Source organism: Musca domestica, unplaced genomic scaffold (genome assembly GCF_030504385.1).
Source record: "Musca domestica strain aabys unplaced genomic scaffold, Musca_domestica.polishedcontigs.V.1.1 8, whole genome shotgun sequence".
In the NCBI taxonomy this organism is placed as follows: domain Eukaryota; kingdom Metazoa; phylum Arthropoda; class Insecta; order Diptera; family Muscidae; genus Musca; species Musca domestica.
In genome coordinates, this window is record NW_026712409.1 from 3,373,122 (window position 1) to 3,385,486 (window position 12,365).

The window sequence follows — 12,365 nt, forward strand, 5'->3', positions numbered from 1 at the left end:
GGATTTATTATCATCGCATACCAGTCAAGGCAAGACAACATCTAGCCAGCGAAAAAGATGTCTAGGCAAAGCCCAAGTTGTCGGGTGGGAGAGGGATGAGGCGACAAGAAAATTTAATAACCAAGTTAATACTCGAATAAAAATGTTTTTAGCCAGAAAGGCAAGTTATGTGTTTACTCGAGTGTGTGTGTGTACCTAGACTTTTTGCTCTCTCTCTTCATGTGGTTGGCATAGAAAACAAACGTTTCGCGTTAAGATTTATTGGCGAGAGTGCGGAGCCCGCATCTTTTGGTGTCGTGAGTTTTGTTTCTTTTGAGAATACCCTCTGCCAACCTGCGCAATGGCCTCTAAAGCACATGTGGCCCCAACAATTGAGAGACATTCGTACAAGTCGTAGTACGAAATGAACGAACGAACGAATGTCTCAACCACGTATGTCACCACCCACACTAAATATGAGACGTGAATGAATAGCATAAGGCTTGGGCGAGTATGGAGAATGGGTGAGGGCTATACCAGTACAAGTGTTGGAGAGTGTATGTGTGTCTGTTTGTGAGCCCTAAACGAAGAGTGTGTACTTGTTTAATACGCAATAAAGTGAGATTGTTATGCAGTCTGTCGTAAATGTATTCGTTTTTGTTGTATTGCTTCATTAAAAACATGTAAAAACTTTCGACTCATTTGAGATTGTTGTAAGATGCAATGTTGCCATATCTCCTGAAAATAGTCGTTATTAACTCGAAAATGTATAGCAATTTGTTAGAGATTTTGTTTTCTATTTAAAAAGAACTTATAATATGAAAAATAAATGAAATGATAGTGGGATTCTCTAACTCATTTTTATACCCTACAACACTATGTGTTGGGGTTATTAAAAGTTTGATTGGGCCAACAATTATGTAACACCTCGGAATATTGGTTTCCCGTATAGGAAAGTGTATTTGGATCTTCCTATCTCGCCATGCTGAGTCGATCTAGCTTTGTATCTCCGTCCGTCCGTCTGTCCATGTTAATTTGTAATCACGCTACAGGTTGCAATTATGGCCCAATCCTTACGAAATTTTGCCTGGAGGTGGGGTTATGGTCAGAATAGAAGCCTTTTGCTTTTGGAGATGTTCGCAAAATATTTAGGGGTTGAAATGGACCAAAAACGGACAAATTTCCTGATGTACCAGGTCGCAATTATAGACCAATCGACGCGGAAGTAAGCATGGGGCTAGAGCTTAGGGCTGGGCAGAAGCCTTCCAATTTGGATGGTCATCGGGTAATGTTTAGTGGCTGAAATAGACCATAACATTTGCATTAAATAAAAGTGAATTTTCAATTTTTCCAGCGAAATCACAAATATATGAAAATGTCAATTCGGACACTAGATGCCGATATTAAATATATCGGATATATATAGCGAAATATATATGATGTGTATATAAAATGGAAAGGGATGTTAGCTTATATCTCAAAATGGCTGAACCGATTTTGACAAATTTTATCAATTCAGAATGCCCTCTTGGTATAAAAGAATAAAATCTAAAAAGTCGAGAATCTAACTACAGGTGAAAAATCCAATTTTCGCCAGTTCGCCTTTATGTAAAAATCAGAATAGTTTACACAATATATAAGATGGAGATTTAATGAAGGAATTCTTCCGTATTGAAAATGAGAAAGATCAAACTAAAACTCGACCCAAATTTAATTATTCTCAAAGTTTTAGTAACAATTGCATGTCGTGGTCACTTCGTTTTCATGATGAATATGAATATGATGATGAATACTTGGAAGCTCATTGAAGAGATCTTCAAGAGAAAGATGTATAAACTGCCCAGCAAAACTTTCATTATCAAATTTGGTGTTTCCTGACAAATTTTTGGTAAACATAGGTACTTAAAAATGAACCTTATAAACTACATTATTACTACACCGAGGGCTGATAAAAATCGTATTTGTTTTAATTTTAAGACCACTTTCTCACGTCGGCCGCTGATATAGAACTCATAATCTCTTGATTTGTAGTTAAGCCCACTCTAATGTGCCGCTCTTACTTATCCTTCGTATGCTGTTTCGAACTCACAACATTTGATTTTATAGTCGGACGCACAGGCGTTACCGACGTTACTCATTACTTGGTAATGAGGAAAACATCCAGTTTTCCTTTTTATTTTTCTTGGGAATAACCCATGTAGTGTACGTCCCTTTTAAAGGGTTGTTCGTCTCATAGATGCCAAGTTTCTGCTGGGTGGTTATGTACATTATCATTGAAGGTGTACTCTTTCAATACTTCATCTGATGGATTTTAGTCCATTTGAATCTGATTAAGCTATTTGCTAAGGAACAAGTGCTTAAGAGGTAGCCTTAAGGAAAGGGAACTTTTTGGGAAGCAAGGCCGCAGAACGGGTTGCGTCATCTCTTTTATGATTTTCTATTAGAACAAAATACTCCAATAAAAGTTACAGACAAGTCGGGCAAGTATAGGGTGTCATTACCAATATAAGCTCAAAATACCAAATTGTAGCCCGTTCGGTTTAACATGTGGGAATGAACTTTCATATACCAAAATCGCTAAAATTCGAGCAACGATGGAAACTCGAGCGAATTTGATCGGCAGCACTCCTGGGAGTAGAAAAAACGGAGAATACTTAATTTTTCGATATCGCTCGTATAAGAGCGAAAACGTTTTGCTGATTTTAGAGTGGGAGCGAAATTCGAGCACTTCCACATTTTATACTCACCACCATTTGGAAAAATTAAAAAAAAATCGTACGAAAATACCGTTTTAAGAAAAGCATTATATCTATACGAAGATGGGACCAGCATAATTAGTTTTTCATAGGCTGTAGTACCGATTCCGAACTTGAAATATGAAATTTAAAATAATTCCGGTGAATAATGTCGCTGATATCATCAAAATACCGAATAATAGGGAGTAACCGTTATATGTGGGCTAAACGAAATCGTGGTCCTGCATAGATCAGTCTTAGATTTTAGTATCCATTGTGAACTTCAAATACAAAATTTGAAATCATTTCGTTGAATAATGTCTCTACAATTATCAAAATACCTAATATATACGAAGACGTTAACCTGAACACTCAATTTTTTTGTCATAGGCTGTAGTTGCCATTACGACCTTTAAATACCAAATTTGCAACAACTCTAGACCAGAATTGTTTCTAAAATGTTTTTAAAATCACAAAAATACCGAATTTTGGGAGGCACCGTCATATGGGTACTATACTCCCGAGCATTTCTGTGCTCTGTTAAAATCGTCTAATATCAGGAGATTCATCTGTATAGGGGCTACACCAAATGGTAGGCCTATATATTCTCCAGAGAAGATTTAAGGAGGTTCAGGACTTAAGGTAATTCTTAATCAATACCTCGCTGTTAATCTACATTTCCAGGGACTATTATTTATTTCGGTGTATTAATTATTTGTCTCTCTATGAGTAGTAAATAATAATTTCCTTAAAATCTCCTGCAATTGCCCAACAAATTTTATTGCAAAATCCCAAATTGGCAACCATGTTTTCCACGTTCACCGAGGCCATGGAGAAAGAGCAAAACACTGGAGACAAAACAGAACTGAAACTCTTTGATATAAAAATAGGTAGTTGGTTGATTCCGATTCTGCTTCTCTGTAAATGGCACGTACAAATCTACGTATCACGTACATTCAGCGTACATACATACATCAAACCATCAGACCACCGAGCAGAGGAAACATAAAGTATCTGCCTCGTGTGTGTGTGTGTGTACTTGCAATGTGAGGTGGTACTTATCTGTTGGGTAATATTGAATCTGCTTTTCCGCATGCAAATACATATGAAGACACACACACACATGTGTGTGTGGTTGTCTCTTGGCATGCAATTAAAATTTTAAATTTTGTAATTAAGTATCTTATGTCACGTGTTGGGTAGCAAACACTGAGGCACACACACACAACTTGCTCGACACACGTACACACAAACACCTAAACTCACACCCCTGAATCCCTGGCAAACCAAAGCGATTTTACAGGTAACAAATATTTGGTTTTTATTTAATTCCACAGCGCTTGCTAAAGGATTAAAAAGGGATAATTTTCGGGGCAGAGGAAAATTTGACTAATTGGAATTTGGGAATATTTTCCATTTTCCTCAAACACGAGACACAAAACTGAAACCACCAGATGTTTTCACAGGTATTATTCTGGCATTCAGAGGAGTTAAAACACATGTCGATCATTGGGTTAGACAATTGTGGCTGAGGTCTTTGCTCGAACATAAGGATAATAGTTTGAGCGTTAATGTGCGATATCATTGTCGCCCCGCAATGCAACAATTGGTTTGCCAAGCCATTGTATAATAAGATTTTCTTTTATTTACTCCTAAAGTATGTTCGAAGGAGATCAAGGTATTCTGTTTTTCACATCTGTCATAAGATGACAATAAGAAAGATCCGATTTTCATCTCTTGTGAAGTTTGCGAAATTGTAGCATAAAATGCATGCTAATAACAAGTCTCTGTGCTCAATGACAATTTATGCTAAACCAAAAAGACATCCTATATTAACCACATGAAATATACTTGAGCTTTCAATCCTTCCAGAAACCTTTTTGAATATTGCAATCGATACAAAATGACGAAAGGGACGTCATTTTAAAATTAGAAAAATTTTTTATAATTCAGAAAAATTTTGTTGCTGCAAAATCGTCAGGCAAAATCCCATTATTGTTGTTTTTATAAAAACAACGTTTATTTATGAGTGGAGAACGATGGTAATGTTTACCAGGGGGTAAGGCAGGGAATACCTAGGTTTCGGAAAGAGCCACCAATCCTCATCAGTTCCCTTGTTTCTTGTCTGGGATATTCTCCCCAGAAGTTATTTTAAAAAATAACTTCTATGACAAAAAACATTTTTTTACCCAAGTGACGAGATCGTAAGCTCAATAGAAGAGGAACAAAAGAATTACATAAAACTAAAATTCTTTTGGAAAATCTTCTAAATCTTTTTTTAAATAATTTTAGTCATCTAGCTTTCGAAAATTCTCTGTATCCTGGCGGTGTTTCAAAAACACGAGCCAGCATCTCCACGGGTGATAGATTGATTTCCATTAAGCAATTATTAAAGTTAAAAATATATACAGGGTGAGATAAAACAACTGCAACAAAGACAAACCCCATAGTTTTTAATTTTATTGAATGAAAGCAAAAAAAGTCGGAAATGGCATCAAATTTTAGAATAAGTTTAGATTTGTTCGAATTGATCACCTTTGGCACAAATTATGGCCTTCAAACTGCCAATGAAACCGTCACATGTTGCCCGAATATTGCTCGGCGGTATTTTGGCCCTTTCCCCGCAAAGCGCTTGCTTGAGGTGATCGACACTTTGGTATTTTTTAGTGCCGACCTGGCTTTTCAAAATACTCCAGACACAATAGTCCAACGGATTGGTATCCGGAGATTTTGGTGGCCATTGTGTGCTGGAAATGAAGAGAGGAATCTCATTTTGTAACCACTCTTGGGTGGCGCGTGCTGAGTGCGAGTCTTGTTGTGCTGAGTCTTGTTGGAATTTCCAAGGTCTGCGGCCAAAATTGTTGTGTGCTGAAGACATTAATACACCCTCCCGAATATTTACGCCATAATATTCGGCATTTATTCTGATGCCACGGTCGATTATTACGGCTGTTGGTGGCCCACACCATCACCATGGACCGCGGTTGAGTTCTGGTGGCCAACCGAAGGTACATATTTTTAGCTGACCTCTTTGGCTAGTAAACACGAACAATTTCTTTGTTTACAAACCGCTGGACAACGAATGTTTCCTCGTCGGAGAAAACCAAATTTGGCAGTTCACCGCATCCGGCCAACCGAGGCAACTCTTTAGCTCTTTTGAGTCTATTTTCTTTCTGTTGCGGTGTAAGTTCTTGCACTTTTTGGAATTTCAATGGTTTTACCCCGAGCACATTTTCACTAGCCAATTTTCGGCCAATACGACGCGGGCTTCGATCTAGTTGCTTCTTTACATTTCAAACAATTTCTGCTGATGTTGCTGTTTTCTTCCGTCCACTTCCTTGACGTCGGACTACACTTCTAGTATCACGACAATGTTACCAGACACAAAAGATTTATTCACATTTAAATGCTTGAGTGCTCTAGCCACTTGTGGTTTTCCAGCCAAATATAAAGAAATCGCACAATCACGCTTGAATTCCATCACGAATAACTTTTTTTCTGGAAAATTCTCAACAAAATGCTTTTGTACGCTTGTAAACAATATAATGAGATGTCACTGGAATAATTTTAACAGCTATCGGACAAGTGGCTTAGAAATGACAGCAGTCTGAAGTTGGTTGCAGTTTTTTTCATCTCATCCTGTATATTAGACTTAGGTAAGATTCGAAATGGAAATTTTTGAGCCCCCCCATAGTCTTCCCCAATGAAGGGTCAACAGTTTGAATAATCATAACGCAAGTCAAAATATATTAAAATGAACGACAATTGGCTGAGAGCTCCGATGTATCTGGGGCAGCTGCCATGGATTTCGATTGAAAATCTCGGTTTTTTTGATGTTTAATGTGTTGACTGACTTGCTGGAGTATGGAACTCTCAAAGATGAGAATGCTTATAAATGCAATATTTGAAATCATTCGTATCAGAACGATATCAGAACAATGGCCAATGGAAGAACATCAAATTAACTGGAAAGGATTTCCTCCAATCGTTCTTAAATCTGACTGTATAAATATTGAATGGATGCATGCTGCGGAGTATTCCAATATAGTTAATATTTTTAGGAGGAAGTCTGAAAACTCCTTTTATGATTTTTTTAAATAATTTAAAACTCTTGACTCTTCTGGAAGAGGTATCAACATTGCTAATTTTAGAACTTTTCCACTTTCTTTGGATGAGCTCGATATCGCATTGCTAAAAATGTTCAAAATGGATGTAAAAAGAGTGAAGACTATCGGAGATGCACTTCATTTTTTTAAAGAGAAATTACAAAAGTTTTGAGCCTCTACGGAAGAGGTATCAGAAGGAGAGGACGATCTTCAAACTGAAACTAAATTTTATAGAAATGTTATGATATGTGAACTTTAGACCAAATCGGATCTTTAAGGCTTTTAGTGAGCGCTATATAGTCAGACAGCTATGCAGCCAGACACGGCTAAACCGGCATCCAATATCCCCCAAAGATACATGAGGTCTTAAAAGGCTATTTCAATAGCCCTCTGCATAAGATTTATCGTATATATTCATAGTTTGATGACATATTTAATAGCGGAATGTATCGTTAAATAATCAAATTTTGCTGTTAGACCCTCCCTATATTCCATCTTACTTAAAAATGACTATATGCTTCTATCTAACCCAGATTTTGAAGAAACAATGATATTTTATATTTGTATGGCAATTAAAAACTTTGGAAGAAGATGATAGAGCCATTTTTGTCATATACGTGATGTATTTGTGTGGCTTTTTCATAACAAAATGCTTTTGTTTATATCTGAGACATCCTCCTTATTGTTATAAGGAAGGTTTCATCACATTTTTTTAATATTTTTACAATTTTAAAATATCTGGCGATTTTTCTATAACAAAATTTAAAAAAAAGTAGAACATTAATTAAATTTTGAATTATGCGATTTTTATCCATACTTAGATATTAACTAGACGACAAAAACCAACGCCCCAACCATCGCAGGTCAAATTTATTACAAATCTGCTAATTTAAAACGTCATAAATATGACAGAATTTTAAGTTCTTTCGGTTAAAGGCAATTCATTGCCACTCTCTCCTCCGTGCCACTTTCCTCTGTTAGTGGCTAATGATGTGGTTGATACTCTTGCCGGCAAATGGTGGTTGTTTGCTTGCAAACCCAACCTGCACACACAACGATGTTCGGAAACGGAAGACAGCCACATTTATGAGGGAAACTTTTAGAACTCTTATTTGTTGTTGCCAAAAGATAAGGTAATGAAAGGCGTTTGTTTTGTTTAAAGCCATAATCAGAGCTAAGAATTTAAGCAAACTTTGGCTTGCCATAATTTTTGAAACCGAAAAATGTATTGTGCAAAATGTTGAAATTTTAACCGGATTACTCTTTTCATGTGGATACGAATTTACAATATTTGATGCAATGAGAGTAGAATGAGACCAAAAGTTTATGAACCAAAGAAAATTGTAGAGAAGATTTATAGAAAATCTAGAGAAGAATTAGTTTGGATACTTTAGTTCGATTTTAAAACTAGTTATAGACATAATTAAATATAATTATTGATAACATGAACTTTTCAATAATTAACGAAATTTGCCGAGTTTACTTAAAAAAATATTGTATTTTTTTTCCTTTTTTCACATTTTGTTTTGAATGTTAACGAAAAAATATTCTATTTTCTCACTTCATCTAGTACAGATAAAAATATTGGTATGGGCAAAATTACAAGAAAATCGAACATTTATATGTAATTTTATGCGAAATCATAAATTCCATATTCATCTCAGGTTTCTGGTTGAGAGAAATATTTGGGTATAGCAAATTGTATAGAATCACTAACCTGTTTCACAAGTTATGACAGATAAAAGAATTGAAAATTGTGACCTTTTGTGGATGAGGTACCAGAAGCCGTAGACCAATATATCCCACCTTTACAACAGATCTTTTGTTAGTAGAAATAATGGGATGTGGGAAATATGAAGAGAACCGGATTCTTAATTCGGGTTTTATGCTCTTTTTAGTTATTCCAAACTTTGAGCCTTTGTGGGGGAGGTAACAGAAGAAATGGTCCGATCTCTATCATCTTTATAACAAATCTTGTGTTGATGGAAATATTGAGATGTACCAAGTCTGAATGGAATCGGATGTCAATTTCGCGTTTTATGAGCTCCGTGGATATTCAAAATATTGACCTCTTGTGGAGGAAGTACTAGAAGGAGAGGGCCTATATATTCCATCTTCACACCAGATCTTGATTTAGTAAAAATATTGTGATGAGTGTAAATTGAAGACAATCGGATTCTTACATCATATTTTATAAGAGTTATAATTATTCAAAATTACTTGATAGAGTGGACCAATATTGTCAATTTTCGCACTTGACCTAACACTGTTGCAAATATTAGGATTTGCAAAGTTGGAGAAAAATCGGATTATCCTTTCTCTTTCTGTGCAGTAAAATATTTTTTTCTCGAAAATTTCGACCTATTTTTGGGGAGTTACCAGAAGGAGTTGACCGATATTGCCCATCTCCAAACTCGATATAAGTTTGATAATAATATTGCGATATACCAAGCGGATACCCCCTTCGTGCGCACCAACCAGTCCAAAGATACATAAAACCGTCATTTCGATGAGGCTCATTTTGGCCGTATCAAATAATATATACCCTCTGTAGCCATATGGCTAAGGGTATAAAAATCTAGGATATTTTCCCAGGAAGTCCTGGGTACGATTCTTAAAAATCGAAAATTTTTGGATAGGAGTTCATTCAATTTTTTCCCAAAAACTCCAGTATTCTATAAACCCAAGAAATCCTAATAATAATAATTTTTATAATAATAATTAATAATTTTTCCCAGGGCTTTCCTGAATTCATGTATAAGAATTGTCCGGTTTTTAGGCAGAGATGCCATCAAGGTTCTTTTGAAAAATCTTAAGGAACCCATCAAAATATTTCCTTTAAAATTGCGGCTTATTGGCCTAGAAATCTGAAGAAAATATTCTTAAAAATCCTTGATTTTTGTCGGGAGGTCAAATTTATCATCAAAAATCCACGTTATTATCGAAGAGGACTTTGCTGAATATTTATGATTTATATTGTCCAGAAAAAAATTTGAAGACAATAACCTCCGCTATTTAAATATTCGTAAAAAACTAGTTTCTTTGTCAAGAAGGCCTTTGAAAAGGCTCCCGATGTGGGCCTGATAAAATAAAGTTTGTGAAACAAAAGATGCACCAGAAATGGATCGAAACAGAAACCTTATTCGAGTCGAGAGAAGAAACAAGCATTTATTTTTTCATTTTTTTATTGGCTTATTTTTTTTTTGCGATTTTCATAGATTTTATCCTTTTCTGGCAAGAGGGCATTTCGAATTTGTGAGAAATGTCAAAATCCGTCCAGCCGTTCTTGAGTTGTACTCGTAAGCGGTCTAATTAACATCCCCTTCATTGATATAGGAGATTGAACATATTTTGCTATACATGCGATATCTTGGATATGAGCATCAATGTTACGGTCAGAAGTGACATTTTCGTGCATTTGTAATTTCGTCAGGGTAAAAAATATTCGCGGTTTGGTGGAAATTGTCATATTTTTTACATACATTTTGAGGTCTATTTTACCTGCTAAATATTGTCCGATTACCGAACAAAATGGTAGGCTTCTGGCCAGCCCTATAATTCCGCGTCGTCAAGCTACTGTAAAATCAGGATTTTTTCTGTTTTTAGTCCATTTCAAACCCTAAATGTTTTGCGATCATCTCCAAAAACAATAGGCTTCTATTCTGACCCTAACCCCTCCTTCATTTTCAATTTCGTGAGAATCGGGCCATAATTGCGACCTGTAGAGAGATTACAAATTAACATGGACAGACGGACGGACGGACATACATAGCTAGATCGACTTAGCTCGGTGAGATAGGAAGATCCATATGTACTTTCCTATGCGGGAAACCAATATTTCGAGGTGTTTCATAATTTTTGGTCCAATAAAACTTATAATACCCCCAACGCATAGTATTGTAGGGTATACAGATTATAATTACAAGAATAGTCCGATTGCCTTTAGGAATGTAGGATTTTATGTTTTCTGCCAAAGTTATACATTATTTCTTTTTAAATATTTTTATTTTATTTATTAGAAAAAATTAATCTTTGTGAAGGAGGACAGATATTTTTAATTTCCTTACCTGTTTTAAGTTGGAGAAAATTTTGAATTTTCAAGCCATCCTATACAATCGCTGAGGTTATTAACCCATTTTGGTATAGCTTTGACTCACATTAGAACAAGGACCTTCATTATGCCTAAAATCTGTAGGTTGCAAAGAAATTAGCTTTAAATATTGGTGCTTGGAAAAAATTATTTTGTAAAGCCTATGCTCTAAATTCGCATCATCTACACCGGGCCTTAGATTCCCTCATATCCTTCCAATTTTATTGAAACACTCTAATATATGCTTGTCAAATTTAGCTAAAATAACAACAAATGTTGATAACGGGTATGTAAAGGGATATCGATTCAATTCTTTTTAAATATTCGTAATTTAATTCTTATTCCAAGTGAATAAAGATATGTTTTTAAATAAATAAAAAAGAAGTTGGCATTGCCCTATAAATACTAAGTTTTGTTATTTATTGTTGTTCGGTATTGAAAGACATATAGATTCATTTTTTTCCAATTCACCCTCATTTCCATATGCAAATAATTTGAAAAAGGTACATATTTCGAAAATTGCATGCAAATTGGATTACAAAATTTCTCATCACTTGGCGATGAGGTAAGCGAAGAAGATGTATTTCAATCCTTATAATTTTCTTGGCAATAACTTTTTGCAGCTCTTGAAGGTACTACTACACACACATACATACACACCCTTGTTTATCCTAAAAATCTTGAAGTTAGCCGAAGATAAAAACGAATTGAAAGGAATTCAGTGAAGCGTAAACAGAAAAAAAAATCAAACGCACAGAGAGTAGAGGAAAAATAAGGGGGAAGTTCAACATTGAATGAAGGTTTTGCAATAAAAATCTGAAAAGTTTTGCACACGCAACAGCAGCAGCAACAACAACAACGGAAGAGAACAACAACGCTTAAAGCCAAAGCAACCATCAGCAGATAAAGCAGACACTGAAACGACACTTTTTTCGCAAACGCTTCCAGCAAATGATGATGGAAACATTAAAGTGGCGATGATGAAGATAAAGACAACGAACTGCTGATGCCGATGATGGAAAAAATGGAAAAATATTGTTGACGTAGCTCTGCACTGGTGTCTGGGAATCTTTTGTTGGTCTTCTTAGTGTTTGTTGTTATCGTTGACGCTGTAGTTTCTTTAATTCCATTGCAGTCCAAAATGATGCTGGTCGGTCGGTCGTATGTCAAATGTTGTAATTGTTGCTGCTGTTGTATTACCAAGACTTAGAAAGTTTTCGGAAAGTTACAAGAGAATGGAGAAATTATATCAAAGTCCTTGTGAGATTTTGCAAACTTATTTTTAAAGTCTGACAACCATAAGATTTGACAAGTTCCAACAAACTAAAGCAAACCATTCTAACACAAGACGAGGTCCGAACCAAAGTCCTACTGGCCTTAAAATTAACTTAGGCATGGATTCCTGCGTGGTACAATCATAAATAATATGGTCAACATTTTCTCCAGGTATATCAA